Genomic DNA, 20,361 nt, shown 5'->3' on the forward strand with positions numbered 1-20,361 from the left:
TTATCTTGGTGTGAAATTCCATCATTTCTACACTATTATTGACGAAATCTACCCATAAAATACATAGATCTTCAAGAAATTTCTTCAAGAACTCAAATGAGTGTTTTGCAAGATTTCGTCCAACAGGTAATCCTACACCATTAGACTTACATGTATGGATATATTATAGAAATATGAGTATGAATTAAGTATTGGAACATATGGTATGGTGATTGGAAGCCATAAGTTCCCAATTTAAAAATATTACAATTGTACAGATTGAAAGGTGATTATTTGATGGAATTTTGTTAGTTGGGTGTGGATGGATGATCATGTATGTGATGTTGGAAGTTATGAATTGTTTAAGAATGATGGTGGGATAAATTTTTGGTAAACAATAGTAGTTGTATGAACTAATTCTATGGTTAAGAGATGTAGAGATTCGTGCCTACTAGGTGTTTGATAAAATGCCTAAATAACCTAAATTATGGAATTTGTTACTAGTGTTGGTCCCATTGGATGTTGTTATAGTAGATTGAAGTGGCTTAGTGTAATGGATCATTGTAGTATCATTAAGGGACAAATTTGAGGTATGTTGGCTAAACACTTCTTTAAGAATTGGAACCCCCATTACCCTTGTAAGTTCCAAGATATTTATTACGAATCGAGTATTCCGAATAAGTTTTGTGACAAAGATATATGTTCAATTTGTGTTTTAAATGCTCTTATCATATTGTATTATAAATTAAGGATGTGTCCCAAACTATGGATTGTGTATCTACATGTTATGATTCCATGTCATGATTTATGTGGAAATTATTATGCCAAATTATGTAGAGATTGTGATTGGGATTACACCTCCACCCGCATACATTGGGGGAAGGCGGCAGGGCCGCTTTGTGTATGATTTTGTTATTGTTGTAGCACCACCACCCGCATAAATATATTGGGTGAGGCGGTATAGCCTCTTTGTGTAGGTATTGCTATCGTTGATGTATTTCCACCCGCATATATATTAGGGTGAGGCAGCATGGACGCTTTGTGTAGGTTTTGGTACTGTGGTTATACCTCCGCCTGCATACATTGGGGTAAGGCGGCATGGCCGCTTTGTGTAAAGATGGTTACAGAGGATCTTATCTTAAAATTTTATAAATGTTATTGACAGCACTTGATAAGCTTGCTCTGGCTTAAACGGTTATCTATGCTATTTTATTGTCACCCTGATTCATAATATTTATATTGTACTTCCGATTTCTTAAATTGGTGTTTGGTTTCATGCTAGTACTATTCGATATGTACTAACGTCCCTTTTGTCGGGGGCGCTGCATCTTTAATGGATGTAGGTGGTTCCACAACGAAGGATATTGACTAGTAATAGCGGTGCTCATTTTTCCCAGCTGACATAGTGAGCCCCATCTCATTCCGAGATTGTGCATCTTTTGTTTCGTATGTATTATCGTGTTTGAGGTATAGTCGGAGCCTTGTTTCCGACACTATCATTGTACTCTTGGGTATATTTAAAGGCTCCATAGACTTAGTGTGGGATGTGTATGGGTGTTGGGAATGTTATACAAGTTGTGTTGGGATTAAATCACTTGTTCCACTTTGAACCATGTAGGGGTGTGTGTGTGTTTTGAGACTTATTAAATGCAGTAACTAATGGAAATGATATGGTATTGTCTAATTAGCGAAAATATATATTATCTTTATTCATGGATGAGTTTGGGTAAAAGGAAATCTAACAGGCTTGCTCGGCCGGGTTTACTTGGTTAAGCGCCGGTCGCACCTCCCCGATTTTTGGGCATGACAAACGTGGTATCAGAGCCTAAGGTTTTAAAGTGTCCAAGGATGTCTCGGCGCCGTGTCTAGTAGAGTCCTTATCGGTGTGCTATCGACCACATCCATAATTAGGATGCTACATGGGCATTTAGTAATAATACTCTTCTTTCATGTTCTTGATCATGCGATAGAGCTGGTTGTAAGATTTTCCTCTTTTAACTCATGCTTTACTTTAACTTTCAGTACATGGCACCTAAAAAGAAGGCAAGAACTGGCCAAAGAGCCAATGTCACCCCAGGAGTGGTAGTTGACCCTATAATTGATGATGTGGGTGCTCACTCGAGGGGTGAGGATATTCCCCCAATTACTACACTGCCTGATTCTACTACAACTGATCAGTCTGCACCTGTCCTTACACCTACTAAGGGTGCAACGGTCCCTCCAACTGATATTCCAGGTCCACCTCCAGCTCCAGCATCCGATTTTGGTGTTTCTGATTGTTGATCTTAGGGGAGCCATACAGATGTTGACACAGATAGTGGCTTCTCAGGCCCAGAGATTGAGTGTTGGGCCTACTTCTTCCAGTCAACCAGGGGAATCTGCTAGTTCCAGGGTGAACAAGTTTCTTCAGTTAGATCCTCCAGTGTTCATGGGTACTAATCCTGAAGAGGACCCCCAGGACTTCATTGATGATATGCACAAGACTATTCGGGTTATGCATGCTACAGAGAGGGAGAGAGTGGAGTTGGCCTCTTACCGCCTGAAACGGATGGCCTATTCTTGGTTTGAGTTGTGGGACGAGTCCCGTGAGGAGGGGAGCCTTTCGTCGAGGTGGGGTGAGTTCACAGTGGCTTTATGGATCATTTCTTGCCTGCCGAAACTAAGGCTGCCCGTGCCGCTGAGTTTGAAAGCCTGAAGAAGGGTAGTATGAATATGTGGGAGTACCATATGGAGTTTGCGCGCCTGTCCATGTATGCTATTCACTGCCCACTATGGAGGCTAGAGTGCATCGGTTTGTATAGGGCCTTAGCCCCTTGGTTATTAATGAGGCCGCTATAGCTTAACTGGATTTTGATATGAACTATGGTAAGATGGTGGCATTTTCTCAAGCCACAGAGACCCGCAAATTGAAGAATAGAATGGAGCGTTAGAGTAGCAGCAAGGCCCGGTCCGCGGGCAACTTTTGCGGTTCTTTCTGTGGTGGGAGTGGTAGGTCGGCATTCAGGGGAGGGTCATCAGGACCATCCCAATCATTCACTTAGTCTTCGATGAGTGCACAGTCATCTGGACCCAGTCAGGGCAACTGGGGAACCCACCAACAGGGTCGTCCCGATAGAAGATTTCAGGAGCAGAGGCTCCCATGCCCTAAGTATGGGAGGATGCACTTTGGGGCCTGCTTCATGGACCTACCTATATGCTATGGGTGCGGTGTGAGGGGTCACATTCAAAGGGTTTGCCACTCGTCCCGCCGGAACATGGGCAGAGGTACGGCGCAGCCAGCTATTTCTGCAGCTATTGCATCCACAACACCTCCATCTCGAGGCGCCCCAGCATCCGCAGGGCGTGGTGAAGCTAGGGGTGGTGCACAGAATTCGGGAGGACCCAATAGATTTTATGCTATGGGGAGGCATCGGGATTCAGAGGTTTCTCCAGATGTCGTCATAGGTATATTGACTGTTCAATCTCATGATGTGTATTCTCTTATTGATCCCAGTTCCACTTTACAATATGTCACTCCTTATGTTGCTATGGAATTTGGGATAGAACCGGAACAACTTCATGAGTCGTTCTCTGTATCTACTCTGGTTGGTGAGAGTATTTTGGCCGCACGAGTTTATAGGGATTGTGTTGTCACGTTGCGTGGTCGGGACACCATGGACAATCTCATTGAATTGGGGATGGTCGATTTTGATGTAATAATGGGAATGGACCGGCTTTATTCTTGTTTTGCCAAGGTTGATTGCCGAACCATGACTATTAGGTTCGAATTTTCAAATAAGCCAGTTATTGAGTGGAGGGGTGATGATGTGGTGCCGAAGGCTAGGTTTATTTCTTACCTTAAGACCACAAAGATGATCAACAAGGGGTGTATTTACCATTTGGTCCGAGTTACATTGTGGTGAGGCGGCAGGGCTGCTTGAGTAGAGTTGTGGTATTGTGGTTACACCTCCACCTGCATACATTGGGGTGAGGCGGCAGGGCCGCTTTTGTGTAAAGATGGTTACAGAGGATCTCATCTTAAATTTCTATAAATGTTATTGACAGATCTTGATAAGCTTGCTTTAACGGTTATCTATGCTTTTCTATTGTCGCCCTGATTCATCATATTCATATTGTACTTCCTATTTCTTAAATTGGTGTTTGGTTTCATACTAGTACTATTCGACACATAATAACGTCCCTTTTGACAGGGGCGCTGCATCTTTAATGGATGCAGGTGGTTCCACAGCGGAGGATATTGACAAGTGATAGCGGCTCTCATTCTTCCTAGCTGAGTTGGTGAGCCCCATCTTATTCCGGGGTTGTGCATCTTTTGTTTCGTATGTATTATCGTGTTTGAGGTATAGCCGGAGCCTTGTTGCCGGCACTATCATTATACTCTTTGGTATCTTAAGAGGCTCCGTAGACTTAATATGGGTTGTGTATGGATGTTGGGAATGTTAAACAAGTTGTGTTGTGATTAAATCACTTGTTCAACTTTGAACCATATACGTGTGTGTGTGTGTGTGTTTTGAGACTTATTAAATGCAGTAACTAGTGGAAATGAATGGTATTGTAGACATGATCGCCTTATTGTCTAATTAACAAAAATATGTATTATCTTTATTCATTGATGAGTTTGGGTAAAAGGAAATCTAACAGGATTGCTCGGCCAGGTTTACTCGGTTGAGCGCCGGTCGCGCTCCCCGATTTTTGGGCATGACACATGTTCTAGTTCCCTTACTCGGTTATTTTTGCAGAAAATGTACATGCATTCTTATCAATTTTGATTATATAGATATATATTCTTAGGTTGGCTTGATTAGGCGAGTGAAGCCTAGAAAGAACTTCGTGAGCATAATAAACCCTGCTAATCAACAAATTAGATAAGTCAAATGATTACATCAACCGAAAAAATGCAATAGGAGAGACGTTAATCCCATAACTGTGGAATACCCCCATCTCATTGAATTCTTTCTATGTGTTTCTTTGCTGCACTTGTGATCATATTTTGTTGTTTTATTATTAGTTTCGTAGTAATTTAGTTACAAAAATCACAACCATTTTCTTCACACTCACTTGACCAATAAATTTATAAATAGTTTATATTGGACAATAGCTGATCCTAAATCCTCGTGGGAACGATACTTTCTCATCACTTTATTACTTGTCGATCGCGTACACTTGCGTGTGCATTTGGACCCAACATATGTTGTGCTAGCATTTGCGAGGAGTTGGTCACATTTGCAATCACAGCATTTGCGAGATTCTTCTCTCGTTTGCAAAGTGGGCTGGGACTATAGAGTACGCATTTCCAAACACATTGGTCACATTTGCGATTGGTAACATGGAAAGGGTCTTCCGCATTTGTGACCAAGAGGAAGGAGTCAAGGTTCGCAATTGGGAACTTCATGATGCTTTTTACAAATTTGTAGAGCGGCACAAGGGTCACTTTTGCGATGGTCGCATTTACTAACCCCAGATCGCAAATGCGACATCTGCAGCTGGTTATATGTTTTGTATTTCAGGATTTAATCTCATTTTATCACTTTTTGAGCCCTAGACTTGGTGAGGGACGATTTTTGGAGGGGAATTTAATACAATGTCTTTGGGTGAGTGATTTTAACTAACATGTTTATTTATGAGATTTAGCATCTAAATCATGAGATTTGAAGAGAATTTTGTGGGATTTTTTACTATGTTTTAAAAAAAGAAAAATTGAGATTTGTGAGTCGAATTGGACTGGGATTTGAAAACCGAAAACATATTTTGTCTCGTGGGGCTATGGGTAGTCAAGACCTACCCTTCAACTCGGATTTTAAGCAAGCGGGCTCGGGGTTGACTTGTGGTGAATATTTTGGAATTGTGTAAAGAGCTTAACTTTATTGTTCGAAATTGCTTTCTGTTGCATTGTTTGATACTACTGAGTCATTTTTGGTTAGATTTGAGTCGAAAAGAGGTGAATTTTTAAGGAAAATCAATTTTAGAGTATTAATTTAGGGCTTTTGCGGTAAGTATCTTACCCAACTTTATACGGGGCAATTAGCCCTTAGGACTTTGCTTTATTGCTTATTTGTGATATGTGTAATCGACTTGTACACGAGGTGACAAGTGTGTACAGGGACGTATATGTGCTTCATGACCGTATTTGACCCGAAGTTGCTTTTATTTTGATTGAGAGGTCCCTGTACTACATGCTTTTCACTTGATATGATTACTTGAATCTATGTTTCATGATAGAGATCATGTTTTAGGATTCATTCCTCAATTGGCCAAGTTGGGTATTTGTGAGATTGTTAGTGATTTGCGTTAGCTTTCATGCTTATATGTGAACATCAATTTGCATTTCCTTGTTGAATTTTCCTTATGCATTGTGTTAGCAAATTTTGGATTTATGTCTTGGTGAAACTTGTAGACATGCTATGTTGTTAGGATTATGGCACATTTAGACTTGTTGAGTGGATCGTTGGAGTGTTTTCATGAGATTTCTTCCATGCTATTGTTATTGTTGATATTGCACATGTGGCGAGACAAGATGGGCTATATATATCAGATTCGTGAATATGGCGAGACAATATGGGATGATTATTAAAAGGCATGTGGCGAGACAAGACGGGCATGTACTTTACTATTTCACCAGCAGTGAGATAAGGGTGGCTATATGTGGATGATATGTGATGGCCTGGGACGTTTTATTGATGATGTTTGTATGTTGATGAAAAAGGAGATATTCTTGTTTGTATTTATTTCTTCTTGTGTGTGTCATGAATTTTACGTTATTTGTTACATTGTTTCAAACGTGCTAATCCGTGTTTATGTTATTACTTGATGATTTGGGTTCCAAGATGGATTTACCAATGTGGAGTCGTTATCTCATATTTTGGTGAGTCGTTGGTAACATAACGGGTTAATGTAAAAGAATAAAGTTGTTATCATGATTTACATTATGTGATTCTTGATAAATTCCTCTTGAATATGTTATTTGTAATTGACATAGGTACGATATTATGGCATAAGGTATTTTCCGTGCGAGTGTGATTTATATTGCAGCACAAGGTCATTGCCATGTGAGTGAGGTTTATATTGTGGCACGAGGTCTTTGACGTGCGAGTGTGATTTATATTGTGGCACGTGGTCTTTGCCGTGCGATACGATTTATGATGTGGCATGAGGTCTTTGCCGTGCGAGGATGATTGGTAATGTGGGCACGAGGTGACAAATATGTACGATTCTACTTGACGACTTGTTGTTGATTTGAACCTTTATCTGTATTAAATTGTATAACTTGTTGTGACTAGATTACAACTATTGCTTCATGTTATTCTTCCCGTTGCTAGCCTTGATATTATTGCACATCGTCACTCCCCCACCGAGGTTAGTCTTGATACTTACTGGGTACCGATAATGGTGTACTCATACTATACTTTTGCCCATTTTAATGCAGATCCAGGTGTAGGAGGTAGCTGACCCAGGCAGTGTTAGCTTCTGGATCGCGATGATTCAAGGTAGAGCTACTCAATCACCGCAAGCCCTTGGAGTCCTTTCCTTTTAATCATACTGTCAGTTCTCTCCTCGAACAGTATTGTAATTTTGTTGTAAGATAATTCTATATATTCAGTTAGAGTTCGTGACTTTGTACTATCTAGTCTAGGGGATTTGTTGTGATTATCATTGTGCAGGCTTGTATCACTTTTATTTGCGTGTATATGTGTTAAATTCTTCTACATAATATCATGTTTTATTAGTTTAACTATTGTAATTGATCGACTTACCTAGTTTTAGAGACTAGGTGCCATTAAGATCCTTAAGGTAAAATTTTGGGTCATGACAAGTCAGTCAGTATCATAGCTCTAGGTTTATAGGTTTTACGAGTCACGAGAAAGTTTAGCATAGTCTTTTGTATCGGTACAGATATGTCTGTTTTTATTTTTGAGAGGCTACGAAACTATTACTAACAATGCTGTCCCCAAAGTTGGTGTTGTTAGGGGTCGGGGCAGGGGTAGAGGAAAAGGCCGAGGAGGGGCACATGCTACAACTAGAGAACCTACCGGAGCAACAGTTTAGAAGCCACCAGTAGCTCCGGTTGTGGAGCACGCATCCGAGGCGCCTGTTGCTACCCCTGGACTTCAGGAGACTTTAGCGCACTTCCTAATCATGTCTGGTACATTTTATCAGGCATGATTAATCCCAGTTGCACCAGCTACTTCACAAGATGGGGAAGAAACTCAAACTCCCGCCGCCCATACTCCTGAGCAGCGGGCTCATGTTGATCAGACTCCGGATATGATGCCGGTACAACTAGTGGTTGTGGTTCAGCCTGAGGTCAAGCCAGTGGCTTCAGAGGAGGAGCAAAAAGGGTTGGAGAGATTTAAGAAATATTTTCCTCCTACTCTAAGTGGCGCAGCTTCTGAGGATGCACAAGGTTTTCTAAACCAGCATCACCGTATTATACGCACTATGGGCAAAAGAGTTAAGAAGGGCCGCCCTTACCACTTTCTAGCTGACGGGGCCAGCATATGGATGGTGGATGGCTTATGAGGAGATTCGGCCAAATGGTGCGGCGCCAATTACATGGGCTCATTCTATAGACCCTCAGGGATGCGTTGTGTATCGAATTTAAGCAGTTGCGCCAAGGAATTATGACTGTTTCCGAGTATGCTATGAGGTTTGTTGAGTTATCTCATCAACCACCTGCTTTGGTTTCCACTGTTACGGAGAGAGTCGTCAGATTTATTAAGAGACTCGGTTATGGTCTCAAATATGGAATGGCGCGGGAGTTGGAGACTGACACTTCATTTCATCAGGTTGTGGAGATCTCTACAGGGTTGGAGTGTATCCGCTATCTAGAGAGGGACGATAGGGAGGATAATAACCCTCATGGATCTGGAGGATCTACAGATCACTATTTTTGTGGAAGGGCGCGTCAAGGAAGAGGGTTTTTTGGTCAGCCAGTTCAGTCTGCACTTTAGGTTTCATGTGGTGCTCTAATTACCCATAGTTCTCAAAGCACTCATTCCGGACAGCTCCCACCACCGCATTAGTAGAGATGTTGCTTTCAGCGTGGGGATATCATGCACATGGTGAGAGATTGTTTCACGCTCTAGGCGGGTGCGCCCCAGTAGAGTACTCAGGCAATGGGTTCCACTCTAGTTGCTACTCCACCTGCACAACCGGCTATATATGGGGGACAGACGGGTAGAGGGCATCCTAGAGGGTGAGGCCATGCTCGTTGTTATGCTTTATTTGGTAAGACGGAGGCCACTGCACCAGACGATGTCATTACAAGTATTCTTCCGATTTGTCACAGAGATGCTTCAGTTTTGTTTGACCCGGCCCCTATATATTGGTATGAGTCATCCTATCTTTCTTCATATATGGCTATAGTTTGTGGTTCTTGTACTTTGTTTATATGTCTGCACCATTTGAGGGGTTCTACTGTGGTAGACCGTATCTATCGTTTTGGCTTGGTCTTTATTAAGGTTTATGAAACTAGGGTGGACTTTTTGTTACTTAATACAATAGGTTTTGATGTGATTTCTGGATGGTTTTGCCAGGACATGTGATTTAGGTGCTCTACAGGCATGGAAAGTCTGTTACCTATTGTGATTTTGTTCTATGGGATTGAGTTAGTGGAAGGATTCGGTTGGTGTCGTTACGACCAGGTGTGCTAGCTCCTGGATTTGTTGTACGTCTTCTCTTAGTGACTCCATTTCCTATTCCATTCGGGAAACGTGTTCGTCATTTTGGGTATCGTCCTTCCCCCGATCCCCCTGGGTTGTCGGCTACTACTAGAGCCTTTCCAATGAGGTCATCTGTTGCGGTCATCTTCCCCTTGGATCTCAGATTGTACGGTCGACCAGTATTAGGTATCAACAAAAATCAACCTCTGTATTGGGGATAAAATAAAGAGAAGTAGAAGTCAGTTTCACGGATTGTACAAATATAAGAACATAGAGCAGTTAATTAACGTATTCAGATAAGCGCATTTCCTAAGATACGTAAGGACCTCTCTTTGCGTAGGTGGGGCTATATAGCCAGTGTTTGACAAACAATCAGATTTTGACATATTCAGCTCTGGAGAAAACTTTAATTATCATTGAAAGGCTTTGTGGGTTACAATAAGGTTTCATCACTTATACAAGATGGTGACAATTTTTAATGGCTACAACATGATTCTCAATGGTTTTCAAAATATTTCATGGGCTTAAAGGTTCGCCCTTAGGGAATGGAAAGGTACAAGAAAGAAATCAACCGGCAACTTAATAATTGTCCCCGGAGGCTCCTCCCAAGCTTTCTTTTTTAGGCTCTTCCTCGGGGTCCTCTTCAACCTCTTCTTCATCCTCATCCTCATCCTCATCATTGTTGTACTCTTGTTCCTCCTCAAGATCCTCCTCTAGTTTTGTTTCTGACTTGATCTGTATGTATTCAATCACTTGGTTGTCATCATGTGGTGGTGGCAGCATATGGTCAACTTACCAGGGGACTACATATCGATGCATGGCGGTGGTGACGAGATAGTAGGGCAGGATTTCATGATATATCTACAGAGCTGCTGCTGAATCCTCCAATCCGATTAATCCTTCCCTACTGGGTCTGGCCAACCCATCGTCCTCGTTGATCCACACAAAGTACTTAGTTGTGCACCAAGGATTTGTCCTATTACCATTGTGACTGAGTCATTCCATTCATCTTGGAGCCTCCTCACCCTTGAGATCAAATTTTCTCGTTGTAATCATCTTAATACAAAGTTGTCCTTGACCATAGAGGAACGTTTCGAATCAGGTTAAATTGTCCCAGAACTCTCAGAGGTGAGTATGGCTTACTCTATTCCAGTCCTACAAACTCTATGAAGTACTTTCCTTGGCTTCTCGATATTTCTCTGTCACTCAGCCAGGAAAGTTTCCAATTTATGAATTCTCCACTCAAATGGGTTAGCATTTCCCGCCATTACCCCTGGCCATGTGGCGTAACCAAGTACCTCATCCTTTCGTTATATCTTCAGATCATGTTACTGATGCCAACAAAATAATCAATGGTTTCCTCTCTCTGGAAGCAGTCTTTTTTCTAGCCCATATCCTGAGTAGTAAGTTGCACCCTCTGTAAAAATCATATCATCCTGAACAAGCCGACAGTGCTTGAAATGCCTCTGCCAGTATCATAGGAATGAGGGCAACTTGTAGATTTCCCCGGAAGGTTTCCAAAACCCTGGCAACAGATTGATATTGATTTGTCCCTTTCTTTGTGGGAAAACCAGTAGTCCCAATAGTTCCAGAGAAATGGTTAATGGGCGGAGGCTCTCCCATGCTGCTTGATTGCACTAGAATTCCTTAAGATACCACTCATAGCTCTCCCGGTGCCCAAACATGTCAAATAAATGGTGCAAACTCACCCATCAAATAGATGGTGCTCTCCCGTAGTCTAGTTTGATGACTGATAGTATTGGTTTTCGCCCGGCAAAGAGTAACTCCGTGAAGCTAGTGATCTCCTCCAGTGTTGGCGTCAACTCACAATCAACAAATTTGAAGACCACCTTAGCTGGGTCCCAAAACTCTATCAGCAGCTCAGTGAGGACATTGTTATCTCGGATGTTCATCAAGGCAGTTAGTGCTCCTAGGTGTGTTCTAATCTTGTTCACGTGCTCCCATCAGATGTTGCTCCACCACTTCTTCATCTTGTGAGGTGCACCCATGACCATGCTAATCTTGGAGACGTTACGGTTGATTTCGATCTAAAGAGGTGAAGGTTTGGTAAGTGTTTGATCTGGATCTTTAGTGTCTTATCTTGGATTGGTTTGTCATTCCACATAAAGAATGTCGTTGGGTGCATAACCCATTAGCATTAAGGTGGCTTTCCTAATCGTGAGTCAATACCAAAGGCTGACCCACCTAGGGTTTATGCAACATGACCTATATTTGCTGAGAATAGAGTGTTTCCTAATTTTGGAGTTGGACTGAATAACTCTGAGACGTTATATTAGTTGGCCTAATAAAGTCGTTCTCTAAAACTAGAGAGTTTTGAAAGAAGGTACGGAGTGGTGTGTAAACACAACCCTCGCATGTCATTTGTGTGTGATTGTGTACGGCCAAAACTCGATAGAAAAGATGTGATGATAGTGTAAAACGCAGTAACATATATGTCACGCCCCAAAAACCGAGGAGCGTGACCGGCGCACTACCGAGTGAACCCGGCCAAGCAAGCCTATTAGATTTCATTCTACCCAAACTCATCCATGAATAAAGAGGAGATGTACTCCATTAATCAAACACTAAAAATATTTTATTAACAACTCCCATTCATTCCATTAGCAACTTCGTTCATAATTTCCAAAGTATTACAAGTTTATAGGTATAATGGAAAATATGTTTTACAAATAGCAACATTTCTAATTCAATTTCCAACATCATACATCACCCATAACCTGTCTACGTAGCCTCTAAATATGACAGAAGAATAGTATGGAAGTGCAGGCAACAATGCCCCGGCTATACCTCAAGATACAAAGTGTTACATCAAGTGACATCGGGCCCGGAATAGAATAGGGCGCACCAAAACCTGCTGAATAGGGAGTAACTACTAACGAGGACCCAAGTTGCACTGCTGATGAATCACCTGCATCCATTAAAGATGCAGTGCCCCCGGAAAAAGGGACATTAGTACATATGGAATAGTACTAGTATGTAAAGCTAACTGTCCTCTTTCAAAATAGAATACCAATGTAAGAAGGGAAAATCCATAGAAACAACAAGTCACAATCAATGATATTCAAATGCCAAGTTAAAACATAATAATTTCCAAAATATGAAGATAACAATGGGAAGTGATATTCAAATTATGATGATAATATTATTTTTGGTTGGGAGGTCTTTAGCACAGATATACCACTGTTCACAATACCAATGTTCACAATACATATATTCACAATACCAGTATTCACAATACCGATGTTCACAATATCAATGTTCACAATACCGATGTTCACAATACCAAGGTTCACAATACCAATGTTCATAATACCAATGCCACCGTACTTTTAGCACGGAGTCCGATCACTACCCGATCGACTAGACTATCTCAATAGAGAATCAACCACAATTACTATCAATACCAATGCCACCGTACTTTTGGCACGGAGTCCGATCACGACCCGATCGGCTAGGCTATCTCATTAGAGAATCAACCTCAATCACTATCAATACCAATGCCACCGTAATTTTAGCACGAAGTCCGATCATGACCCGATCGGCTAGGCTGTCTTATTTGAAGACATCAACCAAAATCTCAAATTCAATTACAATTTCTAGCTTAATCACCACCATGTGTGCGACATGGTGTTCGATCACGACCCGATCGGCTAGGCCGTCTTCTTCGATACATCAACCCTTTTATATTAATCAATCTCATCCCAATTAAGAGGAATAATTTTATCACATCAATCTCATCCCAAATAAGGGGAATAATTCACAAAAATAACATAGGTGCAAATGTATTTACCTCATCATCTTTCACATTGTATAAATCTCCACTAGAAATTTTCAACCAATAACAACAACAATATTTCCTTGACTCTTTTGGCCATTCACAAGATTCTTTATTCAAGGCGCGATGGCCTTATTTGATATTCCATACTTTCATTTCTTCCCTCTCATGTATAATCGTCATAAATATAAACATACATATAATATTCCGGAAATCACAACTTTAAGTTCATTAGAAATGAACAATTTAAGCACAATAGATTTCTTTCCGAGAAATGGAGTAAAATGATTGGCAATTGATGCGCAAGTTAAAATCATCAACAAATAACACACAATTTATTCTTGACATACTTTTCCCCAAAAAGGGCAATACAAAATTTTTACTCACGAATATGTAAGAATGCAAAACACATTAAAAATACTCACAAAGCATAGCATTTGTTAGAACAACCACATATGTGCATGACTTGAGTTCATAAGCTTTTAGGCAATTCTATTTTCGTAGTCAATTTGGAATAGTTGAATCAAGGCTTATTTCATAACCTTTCTCATATCATTTCATTTCATTGGCTCCATTGGCCATAAGTATAACTTTCACTTATATCAATCATCGCATTTCATACTTCTTTCACATCTTTTAATTCCATTGGCATCATTGGCCACAAGTATAACTTTCACTTATATCAATCATCGCATTTCATACTTCTTTCACATCTTTAGAGGTTATCAACAATAAGACATTTTCAATCAAGGCTTTAGGTACACATATGAGCAATTAAGAGTTTTAAGCATATTGAGTTTTCTCACACAATTTGGAATCATAACCTTCATTTGAAACACAACTCAAAGATATAGCATTTTAATACACATATCATTCTTGAACACATTCCCAAAGGATAACATAATGTGTTAGGAACATTTGGAACACGTTTTGAGTACTTAATTATCGACACTTTACTTATTCGGGACAATCGAATTTATTGGGAATAACTCAGAATATAGAATAAGGAACTTGAGACAACCATACTTGAAACTTATGAGAACATCATTGAATTCAATTCTAAGAGAGTAATTTAGCCAACATACCTTGCTTTGAGCTTTCCTAAAATTACAACGTTACGAAAATTCGAGCAATCCCAATCTATTTTGAGACATAACAAAACTGAACCATTATTAGGAAGATATTCATGATCTTAGCCCATTTGAGCATTTTATCAAATACTAGGTGTGCAAATTTAACTACAGGTTCTTCTACAAGATATCCTTCATTCCACTACTCAATCTTTACTTATTTAAGCTCAACAATCTCCCCACAAACCTTATTGGTACATATATGTATGCATAATACTCTCACACCCAAGAATCATACTTCTCATGACCTACTTTTAATCAAAATACCGAAATTTAGGGCTAGGGAGTAGAATCTTACCTATTAGATGAAGATCTTGTGAAATCTTCAAGCCTTGAGCAAGAATTGATGAACAAAGTAGCTAGGTCTTCTCTTTCTCTCTATAAGATAGCTCTCTCCTCTCTCTACAAAATCACATTTTACCTTTTAAAATGACCCCCTAAGGCCTTATATCAAAATTGGATCGGATATAAAAATTTCCAAAAAATGACACCCGAAGTCAGTTATATGGTGCAATTATGCTATGGCATAATCGTTTTGTGGGCAGCAGACTTGCAGCATAATCAATTATGCGACAGCATAATTGCAGCATACTAGTTTGTCCGTCTCTGCTCCACTTTGCGATGCTTATGCAGTCCGCGAAACCGTTATGCAGTCACGGAATTGATTGCAGATCTAGCCTTTAGTAATTTGGTCATAACTACTGGTAGGATTGCCCAAATGATGAACGGTTTGAAGCGTTGGAAACTAGACACATAGACCTTTCTTTAGATAGGTAATATACAATATAACTCTTTATATCAAGAGAGGTATACACCTTTGAAGTTAGGTCTTATACGAACTCACTTGAAACTTTATCCCATCACAAAAGTTTTAACTTGACTTAGCCTTGGGGATTTTCTTAGACCATAAACCATTCTTAATGCACCTCATACATATATTATCATGATCAATTGATATAATTCTTATAATAGACCTTGTATGCACACAAAATAATATAATTAGCGCACATCAACTTTCTTACTAGCGCTCAAGTACTTCAAAATTTTTCGGGGTCTTACAAGATAATTGTAGTAAAACAGTAATATAAGTAAACAAATAAGTATGTTTTAGCATGTTGAAAGTGTAAACAAATAGAATAAAGCGAGTAATCACATATTTGCAGGTTAAGCATAGTTGAAGCATAATATAACAAAACATTCCCAAAGTTAACGTCTAGCCTAAATCTGCTAAGGTGAGAACAAAAGTGTAAAACATCCCTAGAAGAGTCTCCATGTTGTTGCATACTATTTTGCACTAGTCAGAGCAAAATACAACTGATGGTTTTTCTAAAGTTGATAAAAAGTGAGTCGCACCTAATAGTTTTAGGTATATTTTGGTACCTATGGGGTTTTAAGGTTATTATCCTAATGGTATGCTAAGGGGATGTAAGGTTATATTCGAAGGGGATGTTTTTTGGCACCCCACAAAATCTATCTGAGGTATCTCCTTAGGCTTAGGCTAGGTTTGGAGAAAGAAATGTCTACATTCTGCTTAGCTGGTATTCAACGTGTGAAAAGTATTATATATTCTTCTGAAAATTACAACTATAAGAAGGTTGTGTATATAAAAAGTATTCGATAAGGACCTTGTAAAAATTCTTTCTTTGAGTATAAGATTTTAAAAGGGTGTCATCCATTTATGACTTAGTAGAATAAGAAAATATATCTCAAGTTGGAATGAGCGTGCCTTATTTGTAACCCAATTTTCAATGGAAACTCATATTTAAAACTCGTTGAAAATCATCATTTTGTAAATGTGGTTGAGTTTGGCTTTTACTTCTTGAAAACAGCTTTCTTAAATTATTTTCACGATTTGATTTCCCAAAGAGAGTCTGCTTTCATTTTTGCAACTTTCAAAAGTCTGAACTTATTAAAAAGAGTAAGTGACAACAAGATAAGGCCTTTCATTTATTGAAAAGATAAATTTGGAAATTAATCAATGATTAAACATTAAAAGATCTAAAGTGAGCAGAGGAAGGAGAACTGGACTCTCGATATGGGCCAACAAATAATCAGGTCCAATATAATGTGCACGAGCGGCGAATTTGACAGGAATGTGATGACCTAAATATGGAAAGGGGACATGAACTCCAAATGGTCTCAACATGACCAAATTGAATTCATGTAGATAAAAAACATGGGATAATTAATGTATATAAATTATAAAAGCTAAATATGATAAAAATTATAATGATAAAGAACTAAAGAATGTAATGAGACATATTTTATTTTATGTTAATCCTGTGAGGATTAAAAAGAGTTAATAAAGGATTGGCAGAAATTATCATTTATGGATATGATCCCTCTTTGTGAACCCTTGGCACTTCAGAGTTCATGAGGGTCTCATGTACCCCGAGCAGTACTTGTGTCAAGTAGAGTTATCATAACCACAACGAGTTTTCACATCTATATACTCTTAGCCACCCACTACTAATCTTCCTCAAAGGTTTAAACACAAATAAAAGGAGTAACAGAGTAATTTCATATTGTCAAGACATCAATAGTTGATGTAGAAGTCATGATTAACCCTCTAAGGGTTCAAACATACAGAAACCCAACAACTTTGAACAACTAAAATGTTGTGGTTCACCATCAGGGTATAGTGAACAAACCAAAGCACAACATTGACTTAAGAGAACCCCATAAAGCATAGAGGATAAGAAGTAAGAACATGACACTACAGTATACATGAGTCACTATTGGGACATAATCACACAAGATCACAAAGTGCAAGTAATAGGCATGCTTCATTAATCATGTCTTTAGGCTTAATAATTTTAACAAGCAAGTACTATACTGAGAGGAGCTTAGGTACATGTTCTATTGGCTTCACTGTAGGTTTGATGCTTAGAGTTCCCTTATGGAGGTTCAGATTATAAGAAAGTGCATATATACTTTTAAAAGGCTTCACCGTAGTCAAGATCATGCTTAGTAGTTGAATGACATTCACTTTAACTTGACAAGGCAAACATGTCACTAGCATAGAATATCAACAAAATTCAATACATGATTTGTATACATGTTAACATGACAAACATGTAAGAATCAGGATAGTGTAAAGTCACTGTTAAGCATTACAACTAGAGTTATAGAACATGTCATCATATGCATTAGGAACAAGTGTCTTAATGGGAAATATTTCACAAATTCAAACTAGTACATCATCATAGCAAGGTCGGAATAATGACAGGTGGAGAGTTGACACATAGGTGCAAACATACAATCCCCCAAACTAAAGTCATGTGATAGTCTGTGAACATAGCCAAATTAACAATGACAGATGTGAACTCAGGTTCAAAAGGTTATCAACATAACATCAGAAGTCTCACAAAACTCAAACAGTCATGAGAGGGTAAGTTCTAAGATCACTACATGGATCGATCTCAACAAGTAGAGAACATGCTTCCTAACACACTTTACCAGGGTTCATTACATGTTTTTCTTAGTTTTCAGTCATCACAAGAGGCATTCAGAAATCAGTCTATCACATTGTGATATGAACATGCTGTTAACCAGAGTCAAGCATGTTAGCATGAGGGTAGAAACTAAATCAGAAAACAGAATACCACAGGTATCAAGATGTCTTAATGTGGGCAAGTGTTAACATTGTCTTCAAGAGAAGATTTAAAAAGATTTTATTTTATTCTATTTGATTTTTATGACGCCATTCAAAAGACCAATTATTGGACTAACAAATCACCTATAATATTTTCATCACAAGACTTAATTAATCACGAAGCGTTAATAGGATCTAAGAGTAACAGGTGTACATGGATTATTAAATACACAAGATGGGCAGGTTATCACATTTATCAACTAAGACTGTTAAGGTAGACATGTTGAATGCAAGACATGAAATACAGGGAGTTTTATAAGATCAACATAATGCCACAAGTAGGACGGTCAAGTAAACTAGAGGTACAGAAACACAAAAAAGAAGTTCAAGAGCTTGGTTTCAGTTATCCTAGCTGACCTAATCTTATTGTTCGACTAACAGAGATAGATTATGCCCAAAATTAGCACAAAAGTTAACTTCGCTTAATCATAGAGGCTTAGTAAATTTAGTCATAAGAATATCACTTAGCCTAGGGTCATTTTCACTATTTTAATCATGAAAGATAGGATTCATTAGCACGGATTTGATAGCAGCTTCAATACGAATTAACTTAATCCCTAATTCAACAATGAAAATAACATGTAAAGGGAAGACATGACAAGAACAACTTTAATATTTAATATGAACAATCATGGAATCAACTATGAAGTCATTAAGAACATAAAACCAAAACATTAATTCAAAGAGAGAGGGGGTCAGTATGTACTAACCTTCCGTAGGGCAGCAAACAAAGTAGGAGTAAGTCGAACCAACAACAACCAACTCTCAGAGATTGAACTCACAAAAAAAGAAGAGATATTAGAGGAGAGAACTAGTGGGATTCAAACTTTAGCCAAAAAAATAAAACTTTTAATCTTTTCTAGTGTGTATTGATACTATTCATGTTTTTTGTGTATGTTAGGTGAAGACATCGAGTGCTCTATTTATAGTGGCATTCAAGCCACTTAGAGCTTTGATAGGTTTAGATCGATAGTGGATGGTGACGATAAATGGATGATGATAGCAGTAGAAGGTGAAAATCAGAAGAAAATAAGGGAAAGCAGTGAAGATTTTACCTAGACACGAGGAGGTCAACCATTGAGGCAATTGGACCATCGATCAAACCCTAATATCTATAGGTGATTGTATTTGACCTCTTGGCATTGAATAAAAATGATGAAATTAGAGATAAATAGCCATACATGCTCTGTATTTAAAACAATTAAAACTGAAGTGAATCAGTTGAATTCACGGATATAGGGACAAATTGAACGATTTGAGGTGGAATCTGTGACCTTGCACATATTTGTGAAAGGTTTTTGATTAACAAGGTTCTGATGGGAAGAGAGAAAAGACAAAGGAAAGGTAAATGAGGGCAGCTGGGTGGTGAGAGAATGATCTAGGGTTAGCGATGTTTGGGCTAGTTAAAATGCACGAATGAAGGGGAGCCGTTACATCATTGTGATGAGCGGCTCCGAAATTTTGGAGTTAAACGAAAGGTAAACTATTTAAAGTTGATAAAATGAGAACTGTTGGATCATGTGGATCCAATGGTTGAAATTAAGGGCTGGGAATTCGAAAAATATAAGAGAAATATAGATTAACTACGGACCATTGATGATTTAAAATGAACTATCCAAATGTATTGTGTTTCTTTTATGGGTGTAGAAGAGAGGCGATGTGCTTGGCTCAAATACCCTACTTCATCAACTACACTCACTCTCAGCACACTGAATGTGCCTGGCTAAAATACTCCACTTCATGACACACACAATCACTCAGCACTTTACGGGTGTCTGGTATCAATGCCCCTCACCAAAGCAAGTATATATATCATTTTTCTGCGCCCACTGCTGGCAAGTCAGACTCCGGAGGGGCAGATCTTGCCCAAGCGCTAATCAAAAGCCAATATGGCCTGTTACGGTGTGCAACCCGATCCAACTAAAAATAAGCCAATATGGCCTATTACGGCGTGCAACCTGATCTAAATTTCACTCTCAACACGGCTCTAAGGCCCACCTCAGTCATCAACCTTTCAAGTCTCAAGGGCTCACAATCTCATATCACTAGGCCCAAACAATATCATATATGGAAAACAACAATAACATGTGATGTAACAATGAATAATCCCAACTTGTTTGATTATCACAGCTTAGATAATCA

This window comes from Nicotiana tabacum, chromosome 19, assembly GCF_000715075.1.
Source record: "Nicotiana tabacum cultivar K326 chromosome 19, ASM71507v2, whole genome shotgun sequence".
In the NCBI taxonomy this organism is placed as follows: Eukaryota; Viridiplantae; Streptophyta; class Magnoliopsida; order Solanales; family Solanaceae; genus Nicotiana; species Nicotiana tabacum.